A 7861-nucleotide genomic window follows, 5' to 3' on the forward strand; every position below is an offset into this window, starting at 1 on the left:
GACTCCCTTGTAGCTTATGTGTGGGGTGGGCACAGGACACTTTTTTGAACACTGGGATGTAAGCTGAGGTATACAGGATGCGACCTGTGGGAATCCGGACAAAGGGGACCCTTAGCTGGAGAAAAGGGCAGGAGGAGAGGGGGCAGCAGAGGATGAGACGGTTGGATGGCATTGCTGACTCAATGGATATGAACTTGGGCAAACTCCCGGAGACAGTGAGGGACAGGGAGGCCTGGCGTGCTGCAGTCCATGCGGTCGCCAAGAGTCAGACATGACTGAGTGACAGAACAACAACAAGCTGGCATATGCTTTTCATCCTTCTTGTCTGGCATGTGGATACGATGCCCAGAGAGACAGCAGTCATCCTGGGAGGTGAGAAGGAGAGGTGATAAGGAGGGTGAGGCGGGATGGTGGGAGGAGGTTGGTCTTTGTCATTGTTGTGGAGCCAGTGTTCTAGATTTTGCCTGCTGACCTTTTGACCACTTGTTACCTGAGAAAAAGAACTCTTTGGTTAAGTCCCAGAGCTGGGCTCTTGTTACACACAGTTAAATACAGGCCTGGCCATAATTCAGTGTAACTGCATTCTGGGATTTGCATCGGGTCACATTTCTCTGCCTGTTTCTCTCCAGTTTATCCTCTCAGGATCCTCAGGGAGGCAAGGGACTTGGCACCAGCAGCTTTGAAATCCGCACTGACGGCTTCCAACCCAGAGACAGAAGGAGCGACGCCTCTAACTTCAATGGGAGGGCAAAAAACTCCAGAGGACTGATCTGATTGGTTTAGAAGATACTCCTTGAACCAGTTACCATGGACAAAAGGAAGAGATAATATGACTGGCCAGCCCACAGGGGAAGGTGAGTAGAGAGCCATTTCCAAAGGAGGAGGGGGTACATTTTCCCAGCAGCAGGGAAAGGTAGGCAGGCAGATGAAAACAATAGATGGCTCTCCAGTAGGCAATGAAGGTTTAAATACATGGTGAGGAGAGAAAAAGGCAGAGAAAAAGGCATTTCAAGGGGATGGTCACCGCCTCCAGGAAGCCTTCTGGGACAGCCTGATTAGCCATGCCTCTTTCCACCCCATTATCTCCCTTGCTTACCCTCAGCGTAGCATACATCACCACCTCACTGTCTGCCTCCTCCCGGTAGCTGCTCAAAGGTGAGCATTTCATCTTACCGATCCCGTATCCTTCCCTCTCATCACCAGTATGTAGCAGTCACATGGTGTTTGTTATAGGATGAATGAGTGAAGGGACAGCAGGAACAATGCCACTGAGGAAGGAAGTCATCCTTGGTTTGGTTGGAGTATTGAGTGTATGATTAAAAACAAACACTAATGCCTAAAATAATTAAGGTGGGTTCTGTCTAGATCATTGTAGGGCCTTGGATGCCAGACTAAGGAGCTTGGGTTGTGCTATGGAAATATGGAGCCACTGAAGGCGTGTGAGCAGGGGAGCGGCACAATTAGGGCTGCCGCGTTCCTGAGCCTGGGTCCTTTTGACTCCTGGCTGCTCTGTCCATCCTCTGGCTTCTCCACGATTCTTCTTGGCTTTGTGCTTCACGCGTCTCAGCTGCCTTTGGCAAGGTGACTCACCACCGCATCTCCCCTTTTCCATCTCCTTTAGCAGTCAGTCCTGGGCAGATTCTGGTCATCTCTGTGCAGGTGGGGAGGATGGTTTCTCCTGACTGGTGCCCAAGGGGTGACCTTCTGAGGATGACTCCCCCTGAGTGGTTCTTGCCTGCCCTCTTCTGGGCACTGGTGGGTACGGCTTCCTGCTCTTCTGAACTGGATGTCAACTGGTCACAGCCTTCCCTTGTGATGTGGCTTCTGTCTTCTCTGTGTGTGTTCAGTCGCTCAGTCGTGTCTGACTCTTTGCAACCCCATGGACTGCAGCCCGCCAGGTTCCTCGGTCCATGGAATTTTCCCGGCAAGAATGCTGGAGTGGATTGCCATTTCCTGCTCTAGGGGATCTTCCCAACCCAGGGATCAAACTCACATCTTCTGCGGCTCTTGCATTGGCAAGCAGATTCTTTATCACTGAGCAACCTGAGAAACCACCAGATCTCCCTTAATTATTTACAAATACAGTTAGAAGTTTGCTTTTGAGTGACTACCATGGATGCAGATTTGTCTGATGATAGTTACGTAAGGGAAATACTTCTGACTTCCACTGATCTAGATATTTTTCATTGCAGGAGTTAAGTGTTATGTAAATGTTAGAACATTAATTTTTGCTAATTTACGTATCCCTCCTTTTTATTTGTTTGAACTGAAGTCACTAATTTATTTCAGCCATTGAAGAGGTAATGGATTTGAACTTTATAAAAATTGCATATTTATATTCCCTTGAAGAATACTCTCACCAATAAATCACACCCCATACTTTTATTGAAGTACAGAAGTCCACAAACATATTTTTATTTTTATTATTCATGATAAAATCAACTCAGCCCTAATTAATTATTTTGCTAAGAGGTAATTTTCATTTACATGTAATTTGGGCCGGTAACATTGATCAGAAACCATTCCTGGGTTTTTTTTTTAAATCTCATAAAAGATGATATATACCCTAGCAGGGCACCTGGTTGGATTCTTGGCTTCACTGTGGGTGATGGAATTTTTTTTTTTTTTTAATTAGTGGTTTTCCTCTGGTCAAAGGCTAAAACTTTGCCTCTGAACTCTGCTTAGTAGACTTACATTCTAATGTGTTGGCTCCAGACCTGGAAATTTTTTCATGGTGCCAAGACCACATCTTATATAAATGGATCCACATTTTGAATTCCTCCTTTCCCCCATCCATTCGTGTGCAGCCCATCTTTCAAGACCTACTTCTCATCTCTTTCCTCTGAGATCCCTTCTCTGCATCTCGAGTTCTCTTTCTTCTATACAATAACCCTTCTGTACTTTATTTAGTGAAAGTCTTGCATAATCTTGTGACATCTTTTTACTTTTTGATGAAGTATTATTTATAAATTGGTACTGTCATTTAACTTTACAGAAATTTATGTCCCATGTCTTTCCTTGAATAATAACATCTTTAGTGCCAGAAACTTCCTCTTGCTTGTTTATCCCACAGAAGGCTGACTATCTGTTGCTATATATTCAATAGATGAGCAGCGAGGCTGTTGATTGATGGGTTGCTGTATCATTTGCCTATCCTAGCTCTAATTAGTATACTTCCCTGAGAACTATTTACAAAAGACAGATTGGCCCAGGCCATGATTATCACTTCCCTGAAATATTTTCATGCATTTAGATGCTTTGCAAAATGTATTGCCCAAATGGTGCCATGTATCTGTGTGCACACAACGAGGGAAGCCAAATTAAAATCATCCTTTTAATTTATTGTTGATGCATGATCATTTCAAAATTTGGTTTCCATTTTCATCAAAGTTATATACACATAATTTTAGGTGTTGTCAATCTGTTTGGGCTGCCATAACAGAATACTATATAGGCGGGGTGGTTTAAGCAACAGATATTTTATTTCTCATGGTTCTGGAGGCCGGGAAGTCCAAGATCAAGGTGCCAGCAGATCTGAAAGTTTCCTGGTGATGACTGCTTCCTGGCTTAGATTCTTTTTATCTTCTTTCTTTCTTTCTGGTTGCACTGGGTCTTCCTTGCTGCGTGAGGGCTTTCTCCAGTTGCAGTGAGTGGGCACTAGACTTTGTTGTTGTGTGCGGGCTTCTCTTTGTGGTGGCTTCTCTTGTTGCAGAGCTCAGGTTCTAGGTGCACCAGCGTCAGTGGCTTCAGCAATTACGGCTTGCGGTCTTAATCGCTCCACAGCATGTGGAATCTTCCCAGACCAGGGATCATATACATGTCCCTGGCATTGGCAGGTGGATTCTCATCCACTGGACCACCAAAGAAGTCCTGGCTTGGCTTCCTGCTGTGTCATCTCATGGTGAAGAGAGGAAGAGAGAGAGGGACAGAGAGTGAAGTTTAAGACTTTCTTCTTCCTTTTTAAAGAAAACTAGAGGCTCACCCTCATGACTCGATCTAAACCAAGTTACTTTCCAAAGGTTCGATTCTTCAACGTGCTGTCAGCACGTCTCTGCCTTTTCTTGGAGTGGATAGATTTTTGACATATTCAAGAAACAGCAACAAAGGAAATGTATTAGTCAAGGTTCCCCAGAGAAACGGAACCAATGTTTTGACTTTGGAGGCTGAGAAACCCCACGATCTGCTGTCTGTAAGCTGGAAACCCAGAAGAGCCTGTGGTGTAATTCAGTCTGAATCCGAAGGCCTGACATTCAGGACTCAGGAGAGCCAATGAGGATAAATCCCAGTCTAAGAGTAGGAGGCCCATGTCCCTGCTCAATCAGTCGAGGAGAGGAGGGCAAATTCTCCCTTCCTCCACTTTTTCTGTTCTTTTCAGTCTTTGAATCAACTGGATGAGGCCCACCCATATTGGGAATGACAATTTGTTTTACACACTCTGCTGATTTAAATGCTAATCTGGAAGTACCTTTACAGGCACACCTGGAAATAACCTTCAGCCAAATATCTGGGCATCCTATGAAACACTCAAGTTGACGTGTAAAATTAACCATCACAGCCAGTGTGGAGCAGAGGAGTGAGCAAGAGGAAGATGGACAAGAGATGCTATCAGAGTGATGGGGAAGGACTCAACCAAAAAGGGTTCATAGAATACCATGAGTAGGTTGGGTTTTAGTCTGAGTTAAGCAGAAGCCTTTGGAGGACTTTGAGTGAGGAACTGACGTGATCTGATTTACCTTTTCAAAATACCCCTCTGTGGAGTGTTTGCTGGCCAGGTGGTGGGGGAGGGGGGTGATGTAGAAGTAGGGAGTTAGGTTGGTAAGTGTATTGGTCAGGATGGGCTGAGTAAGACCAGAGTAATGATGCTTCATGTCTTATAGCTCTACTCCACATCATCTCTACTCTAGAATATGTGCCTCTGTATGCAATGCTCATTGGTCTCATGGTAGAGACAAAAACGATGATGGTGAATCACATGCAAATTCTGCACTCTTTTGCCTCAAAGTGACACACATCACATCCTTCACATTTCCTTGACTGAGTGAAGTCATGTGACTAACCCTGGCATCATCGGAGGTGGGGAAATATAATCCTCCACCAAGAGGAACAGTGAATACTTGGAAACTATGGTCCAATCTACCACAGAAGACTTGCAATAATCAAGGCAAAATGAAGATAACTAGAGTGGCAGTGGTTGAGGTGGTTGAAAGAGGTCAGATTTGGGGTAGAGCTGGGAGGACTTACTGACTGAGTAAATGTAGGCAAGTAAATAGGAATGAATGAAGAGCTAAGAAAGACTCCAAGGTTTTGGTCTGAACATCTTGGGGAATGGTGGTGTCATTTGCTGAGTTGGAGAAGACTGAAAGAAGGCTAGGTTTGAGGGGAAAAATTAGGAAAGCCATTTTGGGTGTGTTGGGTCAGAGAAATGATGGGTTTGAAGGTAAAATTCAGGAATCAACAGCATACAGGTTGCCTTTGAAGCCTTGGGGTTGGATGAGATCACATGCTTGTACATGTGTGCTCAGTCTTGTCTGACTCTTTGTGACCCCATGGACTGTATGTAGCCGATCAGACTTCTCTGTCCATGGGATTCTCCAGGGAAGAATGTTGGAGTGAATTGCCATTTCCTCACTTAGGGGAGACAAAAAGACTGGGATTGAGTTGTGGGGTATCCCAACATAAAAAGGTCAGGAAAAAAACGGAACCTAGAAAAGGAGAAAGGGACGAGACAGACTGGCAAGAGGGAAACAAAACTGATGGTCCAGAAGCCAAGGGAAATAGTGTTTCATGAAGAGAAGACAGTGTCACTTGCTGCTGAGATATTGAGTGAGAAGAGAACTAAAACCCATCACTGGATTTGGCCAGACGCAAGTGCTGGTGATCTTGAAAAGCCATTGGTGACCTGGGTATGCAAGTCTTATTGGAATGGGTGGAGAAGAGCACACAAAATTCACACTTGTGATTTAAAGGCCAATGCTGTCTTTGCTTTGCTATACTGCATAGAAAGTTCTCATGTACAAAACGGAGTTGTTGAAAACCTTATAAAATCAAAAAACTTGTACCTTATTCTTTGACTCACTTAGCCTGGGAGAACAACCCCCTAAAAATATGAATAAAAACACCTCACCTGAGCATAACTTGTTCACTGCCTTGTCCTCTGTGAATATTTGAAATAAAATGTGTGCAGAAATTTCTGTTTCTCTCCATCCAAGCCTCAGGCCGGTCTCCATAAATGACAGGGCATGTTATAAATGTGTTAGCCCTCTTAACCACAGAGACACCAGGGGAGGCAGGAAAGGAGCATGGGGAAAAAGAGAAGCTTCTTGTTTACCATCCAGATTCAAGTACAGGAAATAAAACTTGCTTCCGGGAGCAATGCACTGAATTAAGTGAGGTAATTTTACTCCTGAAAATCCTCCAAGGGGCATTCCAAAGTAATAACCCCGACAGCAAAAACAATGAAATAAAGTGAGAAAGAGGTGAGACAAGGAAAGGAAAAGGAAATGTGTGACTTAGTGGGTGCAGTTTTGTTTGGCCTGTGGGGCATGCCTGCTGACAACTGTTTCTAGTTGTGCATGAGATTTGCATGGAGGTGTGGGTAGACCAGATGGCACTTCTGTGCCTCAGCTTCAGGAACTGATACCTCCAAAGGGATCCAGGTTGGAAAGAATGCGAAAGCAAGGCTGGGGGTGTTTTCTATAAACTTGAAACACTTCCAAATATTTTCCAAAGGTGGTTGTGATTCTTGCCTCTTATAATTGTGTGTTCCCAGTCCAGGGTAGTATTTCAAATATTTAATAACTAATGAAGAAGAGGCCCCAATTATTCTTTTCCTATTTTTGCTTTTGTTATTATTTTTTAATGGGAGAAAAAGGAGAAATTGTTTGGAAGAAGCAATGGGGAGTCAAGAGAATACCGGTTCCACCTTTCCATTGCGAGGCTTAAGAATTATGAAAAAAAAAAAAAAAAAGAGATTGTTTGGGAGGGCTATGGAACTTAGTGTCCCCAGGGGCTGGCTACATTTTAGGTAGTAGAACAAGGTGGCAGGAATGTTCAGAGAAGACGTTGAGGATGAAAAGGAGAAGGAGTTTGCTGGGGGAAAACCAGAGTTCCAGAGGGTTCTGTGGAAAGGTTTCAAGGGGAGAGAAAGGGTGAGAGATGGTTTTGATTAGGAGATGTACTGCTGCTAAGTCACTTCAGTCGTGTCCGACTCTGTACGACCCCATAGACAGCAGCCCACCAGGCTCCCCCATCCCTGGGATTCTCCAGGCAAGAACACTGGAGTGGGTTGCCATTTCCTTCTCCAATGCATGAAACTGAAAAGTGAAAGTGAAGTCACTTAGTCGGGTCTGACTCGTAGTGACCACATGGACTGCAGCCTACCAGGCTCCTCCATTCATGGGATTTTCCAGGCAAGAGTACTGAAGTGGGGTGCCATTGCCTTCTCCATAGGAGATGTACAGGTGGTATGAAAACAAGTGTTAGGATGGGGACTTCCCTGGAGGTCTGGTGGTTAAGTATCTGCCTTGCAATGCAGGGGGTGTGGGGTTCAATGCCAGGTTGGTGAACAAAGATCCTATATGATGTGGGGCAACTAAGCCCGCATGACACAACTAGAGAGAAGTCCGAGCCCATGGTGAAAGATCCCTCGGGCTGCAACTAAGATCTGAACCGCCAAATAAATAGATATTTTAAAAAAGAGGAGTGTCAGGTGATGCTGGGACTTCTATGGTGCCTGAGATGACTTGAGGTTTTATTTTGCCATATTAAATTCTTTTTGCCCTTTTTTAGAAAATTATTTTTTGTACAATTTTAAAGGTTATAATCCATTTACAGTTATTACAAAATATTGGATATATTCCCC

General features: G+C 44.4%; 1 long non-coding RNA gene across 1 annotated transcript; it reads left to right on the forward strand.

Moving 5' to 3' along the window:
- The first annotated feature begins 240 nt into the window (after positions 1-240).
- LOC122679382 lies at positions 241-6063 on the forward strand. The gene is made up of 3 exons (XR_006336379.1): positions 241-372; positions 630-854; positions 4474-6063. It is a non-coding gene; the product is annotated as an uncharacterized LOC122679382 (long non-coding RNA).
- The last annotated feature ends 1798 nt before the right edge of the window (positions 6064-7861 follow it).

Source organism: Cervus elaphus, chromosome 21 (genome assembly GCF_910594005.1).
Source record: "Cervus elaphus chromosome 21, mCerEla1.1, whole genome shotgun sequence".
Taxonomy (NCBI): Eukaryota; Metazoa; Chordata; class Mammalia; order Artiodactyla; family Cervidae; genus Cervus; species Cervus elaphus.